The sequence below is a fragment of the Pinus tabuliformis genome, chromosome 9 (genome assembly GCF_031772625.1).
Source record: "Pinus tabuliformis cultivar Carrire ecotype Pingquan chromosome 9, CPIR1, whole genome shotgun sequence".
Taxonomy (NCBI): Eukaryota; Viridiplantae; Streptophyta; class Pinopsida; order Pinales; family Pinaceae; genus Pinus; species Pinus tabuliformis.
The window spans coordinates 1,696,644,083-1,696,663,859 of record NC_142307.1 but is presented as its reverse complement, the minus strand read 5'-3'; positions in this window follow the sequence as shown (position 1 = coordinate 1,696,663,859).

Sequence of the window (19,777 nt, the reverse complement as noted above, 5' to 3'; positions counted from 1 at the left end):
TGTCTTTGTTTCTTGGCCTCATATAAGTTGTCTTTGTCTTTGTCTTTGTTGTATTCGTTTTCCTTATATATTGTATTTGTAAATAGTTGTATCGATGTTTAAATATTTTCTATATATACTGATATTACTTTATTGATTGTAACTATATAGTATGACCCCCTAGGGCATTACTTGGTGAGGAAGAGGTGGTTGTAGTACAAGTGCATGTTCAACATCGAGCGAATATTGAGGATCAAGCCAATGATCCTATGGATGAAGATAATGATGCTGATAACATAGTTGAAGAAGATGGGACAAATAGATTGATCTAGGAGACATTTAATAATGTGTGAATGGATGATGATGACAACCAATGTGATGACAATGATTTTCATTAGGGAAATTTTGAGGTCTAAAATGGGCCTCCTAAGAAAAATGTACAACCAAAATAAAATTTATAAGAACCAATAGTATTCAAGATGATGATGTCAACCATGGGGAATGATTCACCATTTTTGGAGTAAAAAAGTAAAAAGATTAAAAAATAATAAAATAATAAAATAATAAAACTACTTTTTCAACTCGTATTTTCAACTTATCTCCCTAAGGTTTTTCTTAAATTTTGAGCAGGAGTACTCGTTAGATATAAAATTTAATTCCTCATCCAAGGCATACCCATGCTGCATACTTTCGACGGACCCTGCTATATGAAAAATAAGAAAGACATGAAAAATGTGATTGCAATCACGTTTTTTCATGTATTTCTAAGTTTTCGTGTAGCAGGGTCCATTGAAGATATGCAATATGGGTATGCCTTGGATTAGGAATTAATTTTTTCATCCAACAAGTACTCTCGCTTAAAATTTGAGTAAAACCTTAGGGAGATAAGTTGAAAATATGAGTTGAAAAAATAGTTTTTTTTTTTTCCCTCTAAATTTTGATGATGTAATCTAATGTTATTTTATCATTTCCACTATTATTTTATAATTTCCTTAGGAGGCCCAGAACTCCCCTAATGGATGTAACTGTACTTGAGAAGGAAATTCAACCTCTTTATGAAGGCTTAAAACATCTCTTCTCTCTACTGTATTGCTGCTAGTCAACTTAAAGGTGGTGAATGGTTTATCAAACACATGTGTGGGACAACTCCTAAGGTATGTAATATATTTTGTGACATTTAGTACTATATACATGATAAACCAATTATTTTTCCCTTTGATTTTAATGTTAGTACGTTGATCATCATTTAATTAATTTGTAACACTTGGATGTAATATGTATGATTAATATTGTTTAGTATATTAACTAGTACTACCTTTTTCTATTGTGTTGATTATTAAGTGAATTTCTGTTACCACCATCAAATGTTTTACCTTGTACATATCAAGATTTACATGCCATTATGAAGGATATTGGAATGGAGTATAAAGTTATTCATGCATGTCCTAATGATGACATTTTCTATTATAAATAACACGTGTTGAAAGACCAATGCGCAAAATTTGATGGTCGTAGATATCAAACTGATAAAGTAACGAAAAAGGGCCCTCATAAAGTTCCTTTTTTATTCCCATAATTCCACGTTTGCGACAATTATTTAGGTACAAAATCATAGCACAAGTTAATGATTACCATGAAATGATCCAGAATTATACAGGAACACGACAAAATACATATACAAACATAAACACAAAGATGCAACAGAAATAAAACTACATTTCATTAATATCAAAGAACTAAAATATGCTTACATACAAAATGGAAATAAACTAGCTCGGATGATGGTAACTTATCTCTAATAAGAGATGTGGTGGTTACATGCCTATGAACTATGTTACGATAAGGCTAAAGGGCCTTTTTATTGTTGAATAATAAGGGAAAACCGTAAATAACCAAAACCTTAACCCCAGGAGATGGAACACTGAGAGTTTGTGGGCCCCGTTGGGGTTAGTTGGGTAGCCAACTTCCCAGGGTCATAAATTGGTCATATTATCTCTGTTTGGCATGTATGATACTTTATTGGGAAGATCTGTTTGATTTCTACAGGATTTACAATAGGTCCAAAAACGTCGTTTAGGGGGTCAAAACAGCTCTAGAAGTTCAAGACCTGAAAAACTACCAAAAATATTAAATGATGCTATAATCAACGAAACAAATGAAACCGATTGGAGGTCTAGGTGGAGTAGGAGAGTGACCACCAATATGCAACTGGATCATGCAATGAATAGAATTGAATATGGTGTTCTTCGAATGCATGTAGATGGATCTGCATTTAGGAATATTGATGAAAAGTGTCTAGAGTTTAAAAGAGAACATCGCAATATTAGGCTTTCATTAGCAACTGATGATGTCAATCCATTTGGAGAGCCCATATCTACTTACTCGGTGTGGCCCGTATTTTTTTATCAATAATAACATTCCTCTGTGAATGTCAATAAATATGGAGCACATAATGTTGACAATGATTGTTAAAGGTATTAATTTGTTTAAAATTTATTTTTTTAAAACAAGAACATCTCATTTTTCTTATTTGTTTCATAATATAATTATGTCTTATATTTTTTTGTTTACTCATATATGTTCAATTGTCTTATATATTTTTTATTTACTCATATATGTAGTAGTTATGTACTATATGTTCAATCAATTAGGTAACTACCAGGTCAAAGATATGAATTTATATATCGAGCCTCTTATTGATGAGTTAGTGGAGTTATGGAACAATGTCACTATGTATGACATCTCTAGAAAAATAGATGCACAAAGGGAATTTGAATTCCATGCAATGCTTGTATGGATAATTCATGATATCCTAGAGATAACACATTTATGTGGTATGTTATAACGTCACACTGTGTTGTCATTTTGTATTTTTGAGGTTGAGGGAGTAAAAACATAAGACAACATCAAAACCACTTTGGAAGTTGGGATCTAGGCCTGCCAGCTTCAGAGAGGGATCTCTCTGTAAAATTTAGCTTTATTTTAATGTAAATTTTAGGCTAGTTATGACTGTATTGTTTGTTTTGATTGAATGGTTTGGTTGATTTAATTGCTATAATTCCATTGGGCTATGGAGTCTAAAGATTTAACTCGATTTGGCATTAATTTTCAGAGGAGTTTCACAGGGCAAGCTAGGTTGTACTATTTGGATATTTTCATAAATTAAATGGATTGTGAAATAGCAGAAGTGTAAGTCCCAGTAGAAATTAAGGAACAATTAAGAATTCCTTAATTTGACTTCAGTGGAAATCATGAAAATTATTAACAACCAAAATAGGTGCTCTAAATAACAAATTCTATTCATCACAATTTCTGTTAAATAATTCAGATATGCAGAATAATATAGAAAGAAAAACAATCTTTAAACAAATAAACAGAAGAAACACATAACCATTTGGTACACCACATTAATCCTGTGAAAGGTCCTTGTATTATTGATACTCCAACACTTTCAAAATTTACAATATGCATAGGAAATTTCATTCAGAAATAAACCCTTATTACTTCAAACAATGAAGTATTTATACAAAATAATTACAAGAAACGTTGTCAAAACATATAGTGTATTATTAGCCTAGTTACAAACAATATGATTTATATTTAGCAGAAAAATAGGCCACGTAGATAGCTGGAAGGAAACGTGGCTTTATTTTGGTGGATTCAGTGGCCGAGTCGACTTGAAACTATTCTGCATTATGTGCTGACTGTCGTGCTGGTTGATGTGATTTCCGCTGTCTTACTGCACTCGAATTACTTTTTTTAATCTAGTAAATTGCAAATCTCCTCCCATCTCTTTTAAATTGGTCAATTTAATCACCCTTTGGTAAATTTCATCTACCTCTGCATATTTGGCAAAAGTTGGCTTCACTATTAAAACGTGTCTTACCTCATTCTGTATATAGAAGTCATTTGACATGGTTTCTAAAAATGCCTTTGCTGTCATACTACCCTTTATCCCACTAAACTTGATACTGCTTCTGGCCATTTCTTTCATTTTCAAGACATAGTCTTCCTGAGTGATCAATTTATCATTTATTACATAAATGCTGGGCAAGCCTTTTTGGATCAATGCTTCAATTCTACTGCAGAACCTGTTTACTCCCAACTCCAATGTTTCACATCTTTCTTCCAACTGATAAATAAGGTTCCTCTTATTCAAGACTTTCTTGACTTCTAAAATAGTGGTAGTCTTGTCACTGATTCCTAATTCTTCAAGTTCATATTTGGACTTAGAATTTAGGAATTTGATGATGTTGGGGGCTTCTGCGGGAATTTCTTCAAGCTTCTCCCTTCCCTGAACAATGGTTTTTATAAATTTTTCTATCAATTTCTTCTGCTCAAAGATGATTTGGATAGATGGAAAAATCTCATTCATAGAATCTAGAATACTCATCCAAATGGTTTCCTTAGCTTGGGCCAAGTTCTGACCAATTGAGGTATCCCTTTCTACCTTCTACAACTTCTCTAACAATCTCTGTGATTTATCCATTTCAATAATACGAGAAGCTTCAACTTTGGCTTTCTGTACTTATAAAACTTTGAGGTGATCTTGCAAAGTCTTGATCTGTTTTGATTGGATTGACATGTTCTCCAGTGTTGTTATGAAACCAGCTCAAGAAAAGATAGAAAAGAGAGATCAACGCATTAGAATTCAGCTTCTTCGAGGGGGCAACCTCCTTTACATTACATAAATGAACAATTCTTGGATGATACAAATGAAAAGACCTCCTTTCTATATATAGGAGTCTAAGGGGTCATAACATAATCAGAGCCGACATAACAATAATAATGTAAGGGCACAATAATAACAATAGTGGGCTTCTATGGGGCACATTAGTAACAATATGGGCACTACATGGGTACATCAATATAATAAGTGGGTTTTACTAATAACAATAAGGGGTTACACTATTAGTATAGGGGCCTAACATGCCCCTCTCCTTCAAAAAGCGGTGTCCTCAACGCTTGAGTAGTTCTTGATGCTTCTGTATACAATTCTTGTCCTCCCATGTGGAATCTTCAGCGGGTAAGTTCTTCCACTTGATGAGATACTCTGAAATTGATCGATTTCGTAGCTGTCGGGTTCTTGTTTCTGTGACTGCTCCAGGTTCTAATATGATTTTTCCTTCCTTTTCAATATCTGGCAATATTGTTTGAATTGGGATCTTTTGCAACTTTTGAATAAGTGACCATACTTCTTTGTCCTTCTTCCATTCATCCCTTACTTCGTTTATCCAATCTGGTTGGATAATAGAAATAGCACAAAACAATGCTTCCACATCCTCATCCTTGAAGAGTCTTCCCATTCGGTAAGGTCGCCATTTTTTAAGTGCATGTAGTATTGCCAACATTTCCTTCTCATAAATAGCTTGCTTTAGATGTAGTAGTAAAAATACCCAATCGCCTACATCAAAACGTTTTTCACTATGATGTTGATCTACCTGTTGTTTCATTTGATTTTGCACCGAAGTGGCGTTATCCTTTAAAAGTTGGAGAACTTGTTGTTGATGCTCGATGTGATCTTTCACTTCTTGAACCTTTTTCTTCTTGATATGTTCTTCTATCTTTAGAGTTTGAGGAGTGGTAATTTCTTCCAATCCTTTACAGGATATGGTTGGATTCATTTCTTGACGCTCGATGTGATCTTTCACTTCTTGAACATTTTTCTTCTTGATATGTCCTTCTATCTTGATAGTTTGAGGAGTGGTAATTCCGACCACTGAATTACAAGATATGGTTGGATTCATTTCTTCTTTCTTGATGTGATCTTTCACTTCTTGCACCTTTTTCTTCTTGATATGTCCTTCTATCTTGAGAGTTTGAGGAGTGGTCATTCTTGCCAATAGTTTACAAAATATGTTCTGATTCATTTCTTCTTTATCTGGGGTGGGGTCCTGGCATATATCTTCTTCTTTTGTTGTTTCTTGATCCTTTTCTTCCTCCTCTTCATATTCTATGTAAAATAATTTCTTCTCAGCACACTTATGACCTTTAGTGCATTTTCTATCACAATTGTAACAAAGCCCTTTTTTTTCTTTTTTCTTCCAATTGTTGTGGTGTAATCCTTGTAGGTTATGGAAGGCTAGGAGAAACAACACTTCCATCTTTATAGTTGTGAGGGGTACACTTCCTAGTTTCCATAATTTTGCTTTCCACTATGTCATAAAGCCTTTTTACTCTTTCCAATTGCTGTGGTGTTGCTCTAAAGAAGGTGTTGCTCTTTGTATCCTCATAATGGGCTATCATTTCCTCCGTGAAAATTGACCACGTAACAAGTTGTTTACGAGAACAAAGCCCTTTGTACCATAAAAATTGATCTGGTTCTAAATATGAAGATGCAATACATAACTTTTGTAACAGTTGTACACCATGTATATCAAAATATTGCTCCATCTGAAGTATCCAATTTACTGGATCCTTGCCATCAAACTTCCTCATCTTACTTTTTCTTGATTTTAGGAGCTCTACCTTGAAACGACTGTAACTATGTACTTTCGGATCTTTAAGTTCTAAAATTGTGACCTGTAGTAGCCCTCTGTGTCCTCTTTCCAATGTCACCAGTCTGATCCAAATTGGATTCTCCAAGAAAGAGTTATGCACAATCTCCCAAGATGACCTGATTATAGACTAGTTCAGTAGAGCGAACTTGTACGACGTGCCACGAGTCACTGTTTCAACCTTTGGATCTGAAAAATGCATACAAGAAACTACAGTCTGTCCTCTTTCTGTACCTTATGAAATTTCAATCCGATCCCCAGAGAGAAAGTTATGACGATTTTCCCCAGGTCACCTGTTTTGAATGTAATTCAGGAGTCTGCAAAAAGACCAACTTCCTCAGATCATATCTCCGCAAATATCACGCGAAAAGCTCTGAAATTTGGACCCAAGGTTCAGCGCAATTTCTTCTCAAATGGGTTTTTTTTTGCGACTTCTGAAACTTCACAGAAAAAAAGTTACAGCGAAAATGCCACGGTGACCTGTTTGGAGCAGCGAAACCCTAGAATCCAAAGCTCTGATACCAAATGTTATGAAACCAGCTCAAGAAAAGATAGAAAAGAGAGATCAACGCGTTAGAATTCAGCCTCTTCGAGGGGGAAACCTCCTTTACATTACATAAATGAACAATTCTTGGATGATACAAATGAAAAGACCTCCTTTCTATATATAGGAGTCTAAGGGGTCATAACATAATCAGAGCCAACATAACAATAATAATGTAAGGGCACAATAATAACAATAGTGGGCTTCTAGGGGCACATTAGTAACAATATGGGCACTACATGGGTACATCAATATAATAAGTGGGTTTTACTAATAACAATAAGGGGTTACACTATTAGTATAGGGGCCTAACAAGTGTCTTGGTCACCTATTCAACACTTGCAGTATGAGTGGAAGAAGTAGCTGTAGTAGTTGTTCCTTTTGCTGGAAGCTAAGAAATGAGTATGGAATTCAGGGGGACAATAGCCATATTCTAACTTTGTTCTTTCTCCTTTATCATATTTTCCATTTCTTCCTCCATCTGTCTAATATGTATGTACTACTCTATAATTAACTTCATCATGTCAATCTTCTATGCCTCATTTCCTTCAATATCCTTGGTTAAGGGGTCCTCTGTGGCTGGAATCTTAAGCTATTTTCTCAATGCTATAATGTCCAAATGATTCTTCTTGATATCTCCTCTACAACATTGACATCTTTGGGGTCATATCCTATCTTGACCACCAAGTCCTCCAAAGACTTGATCCTATTATCCTTGGCTAAGGAGGATACCTTTTCCATTTTCAACTAATACTGAACATTGGTAAATGAAACCTACAACTTGGACAATGACATAACAATGTTAGTTAATGTGGAAGATATCATCTCACCAGTATGCTTATGCATCTCCATTTGATCAATGGGATGTATGTATTTGGTGTTGAACTCAAATGTAGTGCTCTTGTAGTCTGCTGATGTTTTTGGATGTGGAGTCTGGGCCTCAAGAAAATCCATTTGCATCTTCCCATGGTCTATGTCAAACACTAATAATAATCTACTCTGTGAGTTGGAGGTATGCATCCAAAATTGATTATAGGTACTATTTTTAAGAATCTCATTCTTAAGCTTAATCTCCATATACCTATCAAAAACCGTCTTTTCCTGCTCTCCTTGGACATTTTTTGACTCTAACTCTATTTCCTTCTAACCTTGTGATGATGAAAGTCCAGTAGTAGATGTTACAAATTTGCCACTTACAAGTGGTGAGTCTATTATTATGATAGAAGCATGCTCTTCTATCTCTTCATCCACATCTATCCTAGGAGTCAATTTTGTCCTCTTCCTGTAACTGATCCTAAACTCTTTGGCCTCACTTCTAGTGGTTGATGATGATCCCTCCTCCCTTTGTATTTTGCCTTGATTTCTCCTACGAAATGGAAGTTTGCAAACTGGAAGTAGAAAAGAGTTGTTCTTCAGCTTCCTGCAAGGTGTTTTTTGTCCATTCCAACTGATTTGCATATTTTTCTATTTTAGGCCTTGAAGTATGGATGTAGGGAGTACTTTTATTTTCTACTTCGAGCTTTGAAATAATGCCACAAGGGTCATAAGACCATGTAAAACTCATGCTGAACTTCATTTATTTGAGCATCTTGTCTGCTTCTTCACCTGCTGTCCTGGTATTACATATAAATGGGCCTACCTGTGTCTTTACTTGAAATTATGATTTATTCTTAGCCACTATAAAATGAATTTCATCAGAATTTAACATCTGTCTAATAAACTCCAAGGCAAGAATCCTCACGGGGATGTATTTAGGGAGTTTGTATGGTGCCAATTCGCAACCATAAATCATGATTTATGTGTAGTTTTGGTATAAATACCAATCCCCAGTCTTGGCATGATCTGTTAGATGTAAAATTATCTTAATATCTTCATTGATTTAGGGCTGTATGGAACTGTTAAGGATGTTCATTGCTGGGTGAACAAATTCTTCAATAAAATGCTTATAAGAGAACTCTTGTTGTTCTTTCATGACCAATGAGGTCCAAAAAATCACTGGCTACTAGTTTCCTGCATCATCAAGTTTATGTATTGAAAATTTGAACTTATCTGCTTGATAGTAAAGGAACATGTAGATTAGAATAGAGGTGTAATTAAACACCTGCTCTGTGGGAAATTTTAGAAACTGTTCAAGAATGATGTCAGCCAAGAATTGACTGAAATTGAATATAATGGATGGCTTACTGTCTGTGGAAAATATGGAGAGAAAACCTAAAATGGGCTCATCTATCCACTAATCAAAATAATAACCCAAAATATAGGAAATTATGGATATGGTTTGTTTGGGTTGGTAAGGGAAGATGGAGGAGAGATATGGAGGATTCTTGTTTGGTAATTGGGCATTCTTGGGCAAGAAGATATCAAAGATTTTGGCTCTGGTAGCGAAATCCAGGTTTTGATAAAGCTGGGTGAGGGCTTCTAAGGAGAAAGGAGTAGTATTTTCCACAGTGGGGGCTGGCATCATTTGGTCCATGGACTAAGAAGTATTGGTAAAGATAAAGTCACCAAATGGGGCCATGATAGCTCTTCGTGTAGGGACATAACATGCTTGACATTTTATGGTAAATTCAGGGGCTTGGAATGCTAGAGGGAAGATGTAATGGGGAAGATTGGACTCCCAAAGCCCAATTTCATCAGCTTTATTTGAATTCTTGCCTTCCAACCAACAATATAACTCTAAAAAGTCACAGTCACATTAGGTTTCACTAATCCTATAATCCCTGTTAGCTAAAGGGATGTGATCTAAATATATGGAGGGAGGGATCAAGGGATTGACAGATTTATCTTGGGTTTTTCTCTTGGGAAACATGACTGTATCAGTGGAAGACAAGATAAATTGACATAAACCTTATCGGGGAAACAACTGGGGTAATGAAAAATCAGGGGAAGGGAACAAAAGACTATTAATTTGGATCTGGTGCTAGCCAAGGAAGAGCTTTGAGAATGGTTGTTGTGCCAAAGTTGTCAGTTACAGAGAATGAGTAGTAAAAAATAAGGAGAGCGATAACTTTAGAAGCTTTTAAACAATGATAGGAAATTCCTGTTAGAAATGGCACATGACCATTAAGTTTGAATGGTTACACGAGAAATATGAATTTAATGCTAAACAACCATTTCTTGCTGGGAGAGCATTTAAGTGGTCAACGACTAGGCGATATGGCGGGAGGTGAGAGGCGAAGGTGTTGTGGTGGGAAGGTGGTAAAGCAGGAGAGGGGAAGGTAGTTTCAGAGGGTGTATAAGGTTGTAAGAAATTTCGGCGAGGGGGGGGGTGCAAAGTACGGAAATACTGCTGCGTTAGGACGGGGCTCGGCGGAAGTAACAACTTTTTTAGACCCTCCCCCACACAGTAAAGGTAAGATGGAGAGGGGGGACCGAAGGCAGATGAGGTCCATAGATTGTAAGGGGGAGCGGATCCTGATGCCTTGACAACACAGTTGATTAACTGTATATGACAAATTGAGATTTTTCAAATGCACTTTTGCATTTTGCCTTTTGAACTTAGGATAAAGATTAGAACTAAAACATGTAAAAGCACTTTATCCCATGGCACATGTTTTTCCTTTTTACCATGTCCTTAGACTTAGGATAAAAATGACATAGGCCTATATTTGCAAAACCAACTAATTTACCTACCCATAACTAAAATAACATTTTGTTTTTTCCTAAAGGGTGCACTTAGACTAGCAAACCCACATTATTTTGTTTTATAAAGAAAGAAAAACAATATAAATCCTATCACTTATTTCTCCTATTGATTTAGATTAAACATTTGAGTCAATGTCATTTTCTAGCTAAATACCGGTTTACCTCGATTAAATTGTTGGGCAAATATTTATTCTCTAACCTAATTTACATAAATTTAAACAAGTTTAACCATGATTACACTGTATGATTAAACAAATAGCTAGTCATTGTGGCATTTTGAAAAAGCTACACACAATCTTTATTTAACAATGATGAAGAAAACTATCTATCAGTAGTGGCACTTAGACTTGCAACATTTTCAATATTATTCCTTTTTTTGTTTTTCTTTTGGTGGGGTTCTATTTTTTTCATTCTTTTTTCAATATTTTTGTTTTTTTTTTTCTCTTTTTTTTTTTTATTTATACCCTCTTTTCATTTTTTATTCTATTTTTCTTTTATTTGAAAATTATTGGCAGATTGACAATAATTTACAGTATAATATTCTTGAGATACAATACTCAAATACCTTGAGATCCTATAAATTATAGGACCCTAACAGTGGCTCCAACTGGGGATGACACTCTCCCTGTGAGGTGACAAGAACATTTGATCAGTAGCCTCGAGTATTCTATTTCAACAATATTCATACCTGATTTCCTTTTGTTGTAGTACTTATGGTAACATATCAATTGAAGCTTAGGGTATTGTCTGCGGGCTTCAACTTCTATTAATAGGTCACCAATCAAAATAGTAAAGACAATGATATTTACAATGATTAATGCTAGAAAAATTTCTATTGCTCAGAGAAATAGTGCTTCAACAATCTCCCATTCACATGTCCACTAGGCATTTATGACCCATCTAGATGCTTGAGAAAGAATGCATTGTGTCCTCTAAAAGAATAAATGACTTAAGGCCCTATCCATAGATTGTCAAAGTTTCCATGCTTTCCTTTGTCCTCTCCTATGGAATCCCACTTTAAAAACCTATCACCCAAAGTGAAATAATCTACTTTAGTTCATCTATCAAAGAGCTTTTTGATATTCTCCTATATGACTTGAGCCTTATTATAGACTTCTTCCATGGATTGCTGCAATTGGATTGTCTGATCAATTCTCCTTTGGATGTGATTTGGCTCAACCTGCAATTCCTGAATTATCTTCATGACTGGAACTCCCAAAGAGGATGGAAAAAATCATCCATTCCATAAACCGGTTGGTATGGTGACATGCCAATTGATTTCTTTGTTGTGAGCCTATCAACCCAAAGTGCATTTATCAACTTGTTATGCCATTATTTTTTGTTCTCTTCTAACAGCTTCTTAATGTTGGAAATAATACTGAGAGGGCAGGGGGGGTGAATTACTATTAGTCAAGTCAATAATATTTTTCTTTTCTTACTCAAATTTATATATGCTACTTCCATGTGGGCAAACCGCGTGTACATGCAACCGTGTTTAAGAAAACAAGCATATATCCAGAAAACTAATGATTCAGTTAATTCATCATATGTTGATCTTTAGTCTGTGCATCGGTACTTTATTAAACATTAAATAGTAAGCATATGCAGTTAATAATAGAGTGAACCATCACACATAAGCAACACACATGAACACCAAGATTTAAGGTGGAAACCCAATGTGGTTGAAAACCACCTACTGCTGTCGTCTTTGTCTTCTTTTAATAATAAAAAAATATATTTACAACATAGTACTGGTGCAGAATCATACCAGTATGCAGGCAACCACTTGCAGAAGGCTACAACCTTCTCTCGTTCTCCAACTTCTACTGGAAAGGAGCTACAACCCCCTAGCTCTTGTACTATCAGATTTGTTTACGAGTATGTAGGCACCGACCTACTGAAGGCTCCAACCTTCACTCATTTTCCAGCTACTACTGGAAGGGAGCTCCAACTCCCTGGATCTTGTACTGGCTGATATGTTTACTAGTATGTAGGCACTGACCTATAGAAGGCTACGACCTTCTCTCTTCCTCTAAGGACCACGTTTCATAAATTTTCAGACTGGATACTCCTGGAACATAACACCACAATCTGAAGGCCACGTTTCATCCAATTTTCATACTGGACCCATCAACAACATTGAAGCTCAAGGTCAATCACCATTGTAATACAACCGTCAAATACATATGCATCAACTAATCACTAAAACTTAATCCTCACTTTCTGAATCAACCACAACTGAATCAATCAATCCATGAATCTCTGACACTAGTGAATCAAGCATTCATTCATACTTTAATCAACTTCAACAAATCAACTAGAACAGAGAGATCACTGTAACTAGTACACAGATTTGTACCCAAAACACTGCATCATCATTCAGGACCTGCTGTAACCTCAAAACCATACATTAGAGTGTATATGCAACTTGGAAGTGCCTAACCAATGTGTATACGCAACTTCATCAAAGCGAACTAGCGTATAGATATGCAAATACTTACTTATAACTTCGCTGCACTTCCTGACTTCAAACATACCCAGATCATCACATATAAAGGATAATACATGTGTTAGCAACTATATATAGCCCATCAAATCACATAATGATAAGTCATTATGATCCTGATCCATCAACCATCATCACTGAAGCAAATCACTATCAATCTGAACACTGTTACTAGAATGCAGTCACTAGAACATAAAGTAAAACCCAGAACTCTACATCAACAACAAGAATCAATTGGAACTTCAAACATCATAGTTCACAAGGTATACGCTACTTCGATGTGTCGAACCTACGTGCATACACACTTTTATGAAAGTCAACTAAGGTATACATCTATAAATATTCATTCATAATTTTATAGCTATTCCAGACTTCAGTTATACCCAGATCATAATATTTACAGAACAACACTTGCGTCACTATACAGATCTAGAATAAACATGATCAAACCATATAAAGAGAATTCATTCCAAGCCTTAAAATCCCGATCCATCATTAGATCTTGTACTCCATAAATCGATAAGGTTCCTCGTTGGCTCAGATCAAGCAGAGCATCATAAACCCATAACCTACATACTGGATCTCACACTTTATCAAATATTCGATACTTGTCTACCTTGGCCTAATGATCTTCTCCTCACATAGTTTTAGGCATTTCTCAATACCATGGACCAAAACCACTTAGGACCAATACCTTGGATCAAATACTTAGGGTCAATACCTCAGACCAAATACCATGGACCAATACCATGGATCAAAATACCATGGACCAAATACTTCGGACCAAAAACTTATTTTTCCAAGGTATACGCACTTTTCCTTCTGTGAAAGTGCGTGTGTATGTTATATAATCCTTTTGTTCTATTAACCTGTGTGTATACACAACTTGGTCAAGGTGAACCTGCATATACCTCTCTTTCTTCATTCTTTGTAGTCTGAACTGTAATTCTTTGCTGTTGTCATGTTGTACTGTGATCTTTCATCTGAGTAAGTTGCCTTCTGAACTGATTCCTTGAAACTGTCATGCATTTCATCACATCTATAAACACTATTGTGTCACATCTGATATCTCTTTTGTAGATTCATCTAGTTACCATATAGAAGAGAGTTGTTCTGCTACAAGTGGGTTACCATCAAATACAACACATGCATCATAGTGCTAACAATCTCCCCCTTTGGACTTGATGGCAATCATGTTGGTGTTGATTACTGCAAGCTATAGAAACTATTAGAGATAACAAGAAACACCAAAATACTCTCCCCCTTTGACATCAAGGGAAAAGAGCAGACCGAGATATTCTCCCCCTTTTATATCAAGGGCAAAGGGTTGACCAAAAAGAAGACTTCCATATCTGAACAGCTGAATATAAACATTGATCATGCTCCCCCTAAGCACATGCTGAATTTTCTGATTAAACTCCCTCTTTGTACATGCTGAGATGCACTATATCATCCATGCTCCCCTTGAGCACATGCAGAGTTTGCAAATATTTTCTAAAAGAATAACATGACTCTATCACTCGACTATGTGAGTTTGACCTTCCTATCACCAATGACTCATACATACATCCATCTCCCAACCAAGTGGGGATATACCAATTGTTTATACATGATAGAAATTACATCATATGACCAAAAAGGACTCATCAAAAGACTACGACAGACAGAGACAAATCCTCAGCTGTGTGAGAGCCAAGATCTATAGGAATCCTCAGCCGTGTGAGAGCCAAGATCTATAGGAATCCTGTATCATAACCGCACCATATGAACTTTATGCATCTTTGAAGGCATGACAATTGTAGCATAAAAGAAATGAGTGGCTCATCATCAATTAATGAATATGTGTACTCAATCTTTGTACTTATCCTTGCCCTTATGAAGATAGCCATGTAAGCAACATATATATACATCATTAAAAAGTCATCCACAATCATCCATAAATCTGATCTGAATAACAACTATGTAACCCCAATCAATATAAGTATCATCTGAGATTTCATCATGGGAAACTTATAACCGTCACACAACAAGATGTATCAATTTAAACACTTTAGCCACATAAGCATCATCATCATCGAAAATACTTCTAAACATAATGCCAACAGGTTTCAAAATTTGCTCACAGGTTTTTCCATTGATTAAAATTCTCTACCAGCCTGTATGGAATCTCTCTTCAACAACAATGCTTTGTTAGAAGCATAGCATGTTCTCCCCCTGAACTGGTTCCACCTGTTCACTTTCAGATCTGATCATATCAATAAGAAGTTTCAAGGCATCATCATCAATCAAATATACATCAAGTTATCAAAAACTTGTTAGGATCAAAACACTTCTAAATAATATCCATTGAATGTAGTCATCTATGATAGAAAAGATAACTGATAATTGTCTGAATCATATCACATCAGTTTTTCTTAGACTGTCCCACAACATTTTTCTCAAACTTCATATACACGACTGTGCAGCTTTGAACTCACGTATATACGCAACTTATCTTCATGAAACTTGCGTATGAGATTTAGAACATTGAAGTTTCATACTTTTGGCTTCTCCTAAGTCTGTCATGTCTGTACACTATGCCATGCCACATTTTTCTGACTGTACTTCCTTCTTCTTCCATATCTTTGAGTGTGATGATGTTTTGTCCTTTTGGTATGGTGCCCGATATTTTCTCCTGCATTCCTTTGCTATATGTCCAAGCTTGTTACATGCATAAAATCTTACATGTTTCATATTTTTTCTATAGCAGTTAATGGCTTTGTGACCAAACATATTGCAAGAAAAACAATAACCCTTAAAGTACCTGCAAGCCGATGATCTTTCTATGTGATGGTCTTGAACCATTCTACTTCCGCATCTTGTTGCAATGTGTCCAAGGTTATGACATAGAAAACATTCAACATTATTCATTTGAGGAAATAACCAATTATCATTTCCATGGTTAGGAGTAAAAGATTTTCTTTGAAGAGTTTCTTTCCTTGGTTGTTGATGGGATTGACCTCTCATCTCCTTGTTGAGCATTTCAGATTTTGTATTAGAGTTCATTGCCTCACTTTGTGAGCTAGATTCACCTTCAACAGATTCATGAAAACCAAGACCAGTTTTGATTGCAGGAGACCTTTGATTACTAAGAATATCATCCAAGATCTTAGTACTATCTTGAAATCATAAGAGCTTATCCTTTTCTTCTAATTTACCTTTGAGTATATTTACTTCAACCTGCTATTGCTCTTCCTTTTCAAGATACTACTTCTTCATGATTTCTTTAGCTTTTCTTCCTTCTTCCATCTGTTTCCTTAATTCAAGAACTGTGTTTTCTTGTTTTTCAAGATCTTGGAGTAGTTCTTCATTCTGCTTATTTGATTTTTCAAGATCTTCTTTTAGCGAGAGGATCTTAGGTTCAAGACTTTCATAGTAATAGGATCTATTTTTGAGTTTATTGATTGTTGTGCTCCTTTCATTTACTTCATTTCTTAATGTTGTCACTTCATCTTGAAGCTTTTGACATTGATCTTCCTTTCCTTGAATTGCTTCCTTACTTTGTTTCCTTCCTCTAGTTGAGCTTTTAGTTTGGTAGCTTCTTCTTTGAAGGCACATTCCCTTTTGTCCAATAGATCTTTTTGATCTCTAATTTTGTCTGTAAGCCTTTTAAATTCTACCTCTATTTGATATCTTTCTTCCTCACCCGAGAAAATTCAGTTGTTTCGCTATCACTTTCATCATCTTCAAATGGATGGAGAAATGTATCAAAAGAGGATAACAAATTCATACCTGATAGTTCTTTTTCTTGTTCATCTTCATTCTGAGGTGATTCTGAATATGAAGAGTTGCTTCCATATAATCCCCAATTGATTCTCTCATTGTCATAGTTCCTTTGAGATGTCTTCTTCTTCTGAGGCACTTTCTTCTTTAGCTTCTTTCCCATTGTTCTACGGATCTCCTTCAAGTGATCAAGATTCTACCAAAGGACCTGCTTTGATACCAATTGTTGGAAATAATACTGAAGGGGGGGGATGAATCAATATTAGTCAAGTCATTAATCTTTTTCTTTTCATACTCAAATTTATATACGCTACTTCCATGTGGGCAACCCGCGTGTACACGCAACTGTGTTTAAGGAAACAAGTGTATATCCAGCAAACTAATGATTCAGTTAATTCATCATATGTTGATCATTAGTCTGTGCGTCAGTACTTTATTAAACATTAAATAGTAACCATATGTAGTTAATAACAGAGTGAACCATCACACATAAGCAACACACATGAACACCAAGATTTAAGGTGGAAACCCAATGTGGGTCAAAACCACTTGTTGTTGTCATCTCTGTCTTCTTTTAATAATAAGAAAATATGTTTACAACATTGTACTGGTGCAGACTCATACCAGTATGCTGGAACCCACCTGTAGAAGGCTACAACCTTCTCTCATCCTCCAATTTCTACTGGAAGGGAGCTACAACCCCCTAGCTCTTGTACTAGCCGATCTGTTTACTAGTACGTAGGCACCGGCTTAATGAAGGCTCCAACCTTCACTCGTTTTCCAGCTATTACTGGAAGGGAGCTCCAACCCCTTGGCTCTTGTACTAGCCGATATGTTTACTAGTACGTAGGCACCGACCTACAGAAGGCTACGACCTTCTCTCTTCCTCTAGGGACCACGTTTCATAAATTTTTAGACTAGATACTCCTCAGACATAACACCACAATCTGAAGGCCACGTTTCATCCAATTTTCATACTGGACCCATCAACAACATTGAAGCTCAAAATCAATCACCATTGTAATACAACCATCAAATACATTTGCATCAACTAATCACTAAAACTCAATCCTCACTTTCTAAATCAATGACAGTTGAATCAATCAATCCATGAATCTCTGACACAACTGAATCAAACATTCATTCATACTTTAATCAACTTCAACAAATCAACTGGAACAGAGAGATCACTGTAACCAATACACAGATTTGTACCCAGAACACTGCATCATCATTCAGAACTTGTTGTAACCTCAAAACCATACATCAAAGTGTATACGCAACTTGGAAGTGCCTAACTAGCATGTATACACAACTTCATCAAAGAAAACTAGCATATAGATTTGCAAATACTTACTTATAACCTCGCTGCACTTCCTGACTTCAGACATACCCAGATCATCACATATAAAGGATAATACATTTGTAGCAACTAGATCTAGCCCATCAGATCACATAATGATAAGTCATTATGATCTTGATCCATCAACCATCATCACTGACGCAAATCACTATCAATTTGAACACTCTTAGTAGAATGCAGTCACCAGAAAATAAAGCAAAACCCAGAACTCTGCATCAACAACAAGAATCAATTGGAACTTCAAACATCATATTTCACAAGGTATACGCTACTTCGATGTGTTGAACCTACGTGTATACGCAATTTTACTAAAGTTAACTAGCGTGTTGGCATTATGAGACAAGTGTTGTCCTTGATGGAAAATCACACAGATGATAGATCATAGTGCAGCAGGTCAGTAGCAAAGAATTGATGATCAGACTACAAAGAATGAAGAAGAAGAGTATATATGCAGGCTCAGAGTATATACGCAGGTTCACTATATACCAAGTAGGGTATACACACAGGTTATACGCAGGTTCACTATGTACCAAGTCGCGTATATACGCAGGTTCACTATATACCAAGTAGGGTATACACACAGGTTATACACGCAGGTTCATATATACAAAGGAGCGTATACACGCGGGATTTCTGATCAAAAGTTGCATATGCGTATGCACGCACTTTCATGCACGGAAAAGTGCGTACATGTGGGAAAGCTTATTTTTGGGTCCGTGGTATTTAGACCTATGGTTTTGGTCCTTGGTATTGCATCTGAAGTGTTGAACCCAGGTATTGGGTCCCTAGTATTGGTTCTAAATGGTTTTGGACCATGGTATTGAGTCAGGCCTAAGACAATAAAAGAAGAGGAAGATCATTAGGCAAAGGATTCAGAAAGTCTTGAATATCTGATGAAGCATGAGATCCAATATGCAGGTTATGGGTTGATGATGCATTGCTTGATCTGAGCTAAGGAGGAATCTCATTGGTTGATGGAGAACAAGATCTAAGGATAGATCGAGATCAAATGGTTTGAAATGAACTATCTCTATATGGTTGATTATTTTATTCTAGATCTGCATACTGACGCATGTAATGTTCTGAACTGAGTATAATTTAAGTTTGAAATAGCTGCAAGTCATGATTGAATATTTATAGATCTGTACGCGGGTTGGCTTTGGTGAAAGCGCGTATGTACGTAGGTTTGATTCATCGTAGTAGCATATACATTATGAAGTATGATGTTTGAAGTTGCAGTTGGGTCTAATTGTTATTGCAGAGTTTTGTTGTTTGCTCTATGTTTTGGTGACTCTGTTGTTGACAGGGTTTCAGTGTTTCAGTGATTTAGAAATTGATGAGGCTAGTATTGATTGCTTTTTGCTTCAATGATATTGATGGGTCCAGTATGAAAATTGGATGAAACGTGGCCTTCAGATTATAGTGTTGTGCTTCAGGAGTATCCAGTCTGAAAATGTATGAAATGTGGTCCCTGGAGGATG